Genomic DNA, 4,848 nt, shown 5'->3' on the forward strand with positions numbered 1-4,848 from the left:
GAATATTACTTCCTTTATTTTAGCTTTGAGTGGATCTTAAAGAAACTCTACTAAAAATATTTAACCTCTGAAAATCAACTTTGCTTTAAATATAAAATATTAAGTGTGATAGTATAATGAGCAAACCAAGTTATACATAATAATCTTTTTCAATATAAAATAAAGTGATACATTAATAAAGAAAGTAAATTTTTATAGCATTTAACTTAATTTATGATTAGGTTTCATTACTTTTCTACAGTCTCTCTTATCTAAATTCTTAGTTATTCCAAGACCTGGATGAGTAGAGAAGCGATAAGCTGTCATAGTTAAATATTTCCCTGAATATCTTTTCATGCTCTAAAATGCATACCCCCTTCTGGTTGGGTTTTCCAGATTATACCTAGAAAGTCAGCTGAGTTAGAAGAGTAACTCACCTCCATTAAGTTCTGTCATCAGGCCACCAGGGGCACAGGCAGACGCGTGAACCGGAGCCCAGCAGGCTCAGAAGGCTGTGACCAGGACACCAGGACCTGGGAGCTTGCTAAGAATGAGCTCAGAGCATGACAGAAGGAGGAGAAAGCTCAGGAGCCGGGGAGAAGGGGCCAGGCCAGGCTGGGGTCTGGCAGATTCCGTGGCAGTTTGTCAGTTGCTCTGATCATCGTTAACTTAAGAAAAAGAGAGACCCTGGCTAGAATGGCCTACCTGCCCACATTATTTTTGTGGGGGAAGGAGGAAAGCAACTCATTTAGCTGTCAGATGGCAGTCTAATATTTATTTATTTATTTGGCAGTCTAATCTTAAGGTTCACATATCTCCATTTCTGAACCAGGGTGCTCTACAAAATAAAAAAGAATCATCTGTCCATAAGCCTAATACATGAGAAATAACCCCTTCGCCCCGCATGATCCCATCACAGCATTGAGACCCCAGCTACGTGGCTTTAATAGAGAGCTCTTCCATCTCTCAAAGTTCACATTGTCTGAGAAAGTAACAAATGCCTGGAAAACCCCAGGCCCTAAGGAAGCAAGGTGAGAAAAGCCTTATTTCAAACAGCTTCGTCAGTGTTAGCTCACAGATGCATGGCTAGACTGTGCTCCTGAGTGACCATCATAGAACCACACCGCTTTTCTTACAGTAATTCCTCTCACTCAGTATATTTTGTTGAATATCTAGGTCCAGCCCAGCTGTCCAGTCTTAATGCCCACAACGCTTCCCCTCATGTTTGGAGTTGCCCAACTATGCCGTGCTTCTGTGGCTTTGCACACGCTGTCCCTCCTGCTGAGATCACCCTTCCCTGAACCATCATGATCTCTTCGTTAAACTCTGCTGTAACCAGCACCCAAACTTTACCCTCCCCCTATTCCTTGTAGAAAAGATTTTGCTGGTTCTATACCAGGGTTTCTCAACTTCAGCCCTATTGATCATTTGGACTGGTTAAGTGTTAGTTGTGTGTGTGTGTGTGTGTGTGTGGTGTGTGTGTGTGTGTGCTGGGGGGCGGGGGCGGGGGGGCAGCTATCCTGTGAATTTTGGGATGCTTAGCATCTGCTCACTAGATGCCAGTAGCAACTCCCTAATTCGTGACAATCAAAAACTGCCTCCAGACATTGCCAAATATCTGCTGAGGGTTTGGAGGTAATACCTACCCCCAGTTGAGAACCACCGGTTTATCCATTTCTATAGCACCCTAGATCTTTGTACATACCTGGACATAATTATTTTAATCTTTTATTGCATGTCTCCCCTTCACTAAATTGTGAAATGCTGGGTGTGCTGTGTCTTGTTCACTTTGACAGTACATGGCATCCATTGAATCAAATTTCTGTCAAGTAAGTGACTAAGAAATGCTGATGATCACCTGGAAACTATGTCCCTAAGTTAAAAAATTTGGTTTTATCTTGAATAATTTTGTTGTTGGCTAGAATGTTTAGCAATGTTTAGTAAATATGATTGTACTAAATCCTAAAGTCTGCACATGCTAGAGCATTTAGCCCAGGAGGGATAATACTGTCCTAGAAGACAAAAGCCTTGTCACCTATCAGAGCACTGGCCAACCTTGGCTAAGATGTGTAACTCCTCTGGGTGTCATTTCTTCCATCTGTAAAATCTGAATTTCTAAGACTTCCTATCTATCTCTAAAGTTTGTGATTCCAAAAACCTACATAGCAAGAGGTCCCAAATTTCACAAGGGGGCATTTAAAATTTTACTTTCACTATTTAAAAACAAAGTTGGGGGTAGACAGTGGACAGTTATGTCTAAGAAACTACATCAGGTTTTACCACATAATCGGTGGAGGGGGAGAAAAAGTCATAAACCAAAGTTGCTTTTCTTTTCCAAGCCTCAATTTTATCATATATAAAATAGAAATGATAATACCTACTTCATAGGATCATTGTGAGGATTAAATGAAATTACATATTTGAAATTTTTAACAGTTCTTGGCACATAGTGAGAACCCAATAAATGGCAATAGCTATTATTATTATTGTACTAACATTTGTATAGCAAATCGTTTACAAAACTTCTCCCTCAAATTAACTTTCTAACTTAAAACAAGAGATATAAGTAGCTATTAATTTTTATTGACTCCAACACAGCTGAATATAAATTAAAAGTTCAATTTTCTATCTTCTAGACTCCAAGGAAATTACAAAAAAATTACTTCTTGCCCTAACCTGTTTGGCTCAGTGGATAGAGCGTCAGCCTGCGGACTGAAGGGTCCCGGGTTCGATTCCGGTCAAGGGCATGTACCTTGGTTGCAGGCACATCCCCAGTGGGAGGCGTGCAGGAGGCAGCTGATCAATGTTTCTCTCTCATCGATGTTTCTAACTCTCTATCCCTTTCCCTTCCTCTCTGTGAAAAATCAATAAAATATATTTTTTAAAAATTACTTCTCTTTTATGCAGCACCTAGCAGATATTTCTATCATAGCTTTTATTGCACTGCATTATTTCTTTCATTTGTGTTATAACTATTGTTTTCATGTCTCTCCCCCACTACCTTGTAGCTTCTTAGAGAAAAAGATTGTCTTATTCATGTTTTTAACTACACAGGCCTACCACACTATCAAAATTTCATAAATACCAGATAAATGAGCAGGTGAGTGAATGAATTAATGAATGACTGATGCCCTGCAATGCATTGCACTTTTTTTCTTTTTTTAGAGTACATTTATTAAAGCTGGGGATAAGGAAACCAGGAAGGGCCTATGATAGAAGAAGCAACAGGAGACTAGGCTGCAACTCTGGCTGTCTAGAAATCTTATAGGAAAGAAATGAGCCATGGTGGGGCTTCTTTAGCTCACTTGGAAGTCAGAGAAGAGGGGGCCTAAAGACAGGTTCAGGGGTTAAGCCCTACGATCTGCTACTGCCCATTTCTCCCCTGGTTGCAAGTCTCGTGGGGATTCTTAAGAGTTTAGGAGAAAGAACATTTACTCAAAAAGGAGATGTGAGTGGATGTTCCCCAGGGAGGGCATGCCACCTTCCCTCTTCATTTAATATATTTTTATTTATTTCAGAGAGGAAGGAGAGAGAGAGAGAGAGAGAGAGAGAGAGAGAGAGAGAGAGAGAGAGAAAGAAACATCAATGATGAGAGAAAATCATTGATGGGCTGCCTCCTGCACACCCCTCACTGGTGATGGGCTGCCTGCACACCCCACACTGGAGATTGAGCCCTCAACCCGGGCATGTGCCCTGACGGGGAATCAAACCATGACCTTCAGGTTCACAGGTCGATGCTCAACCACTGAGCCACACCAACTGGAACACCTTTTCTCTTCTTATTGGAGAACAGAGAAGGTGCTATTTCAGTGGCTTGGGTTTGTTCAGCAACAAAGTGAGAAGTTAGTACCTTAAAGGCTCTCTTCTCAGCAGGGAAGGCAAATGATGTGGGTGTCTGATTGCCTTTCCTGTCCCACCCACTGACAGCTCTTCTGCCCTCCTTTTAGAGCAGCGGTTCTCAACCTCGGCTGCACATTAGAATCACCTGGGAATCTTTTAAAAATCCTGATTTCTGGGCCTCATCCTCTGGAAATTCTGTTTCTTTGTTACTAATGTTGTGGCCCCACCCTATAACAAAGAAACAGAATTTCTAGAGGATGAGGCCCAGAAATCAGGATTTTAAAAAGATTCCCAGGTGATTCTAGTGTGCAGCCGAGGTTGAGAAGCATTGTTTTAGAGGATTAGTGATGCTGGCAGAGCCACACCTGAAGCCACATGCCTTCTTCGTGTCACTCCACAGGAAAAGGGAATATGCCCTGAAGGATCTGTTTGCCTGCTTAAAGCTAGGGGAAGAGGAAAGGACCCATATCAAATGCTGCCCTGATTTAGCTTTCATTCTCTGCTGTAGCCTCTCAATAAACATCAGGAAATGACAAATGAAAATTGCCAAATTATTCCACTGTGGGACTAACTGGGCCTAAAGCTAGATCGGGCATCAAGTGGATAAATCTGTCTGCCTCACCTAATCTTATCTCCACTCCTGCCTAAGGAGCATCCACTTTTCTATTGACCTGAAAGCTAAATCCAAACTGCCGTGGCTGTCCCTCAGGACTCCTATTATTGCCGCCTCAGGTAAATGACAATCTCTCAAGAGCTACTATAGCTCAAAGGCTTGCGCAGCTCTGCTGGCTGTGCTGAAATGAAACTGTTAGGCATCCAAGGGCAGGATAGTACCAGTTAAAGTCCTTAGACCAGTGGTTCTCAACCTTCTGGCTCTTTAAATACAGTTCCTCATTTTGTGACCCAACCATAAAATTATTTTCATTGCTACTTCATAACTGTAATGTTGCTACTGTTATGAATCGTAATGTAAATATCTGATATGCAGGATGGTCTTAGGCGACCCCTGTGAAAGGGTCGTTCGACCGC

This window comes from Myotis davidii, unplaced genomic scaffold (genome assembly GCF_000327345.1).
Source record: "Myotis davidii unplaced genomic scaffold, ASM32734v1 scaffold46, whole genome shotgun sequence".
In the NCBI taxonomy this organism is placed as follows: Eukaryota; Metazoa; Chordata; class Mammalia; order Chiroptera; family Vespertilionidae; genus Myotis; species Myotis davidii.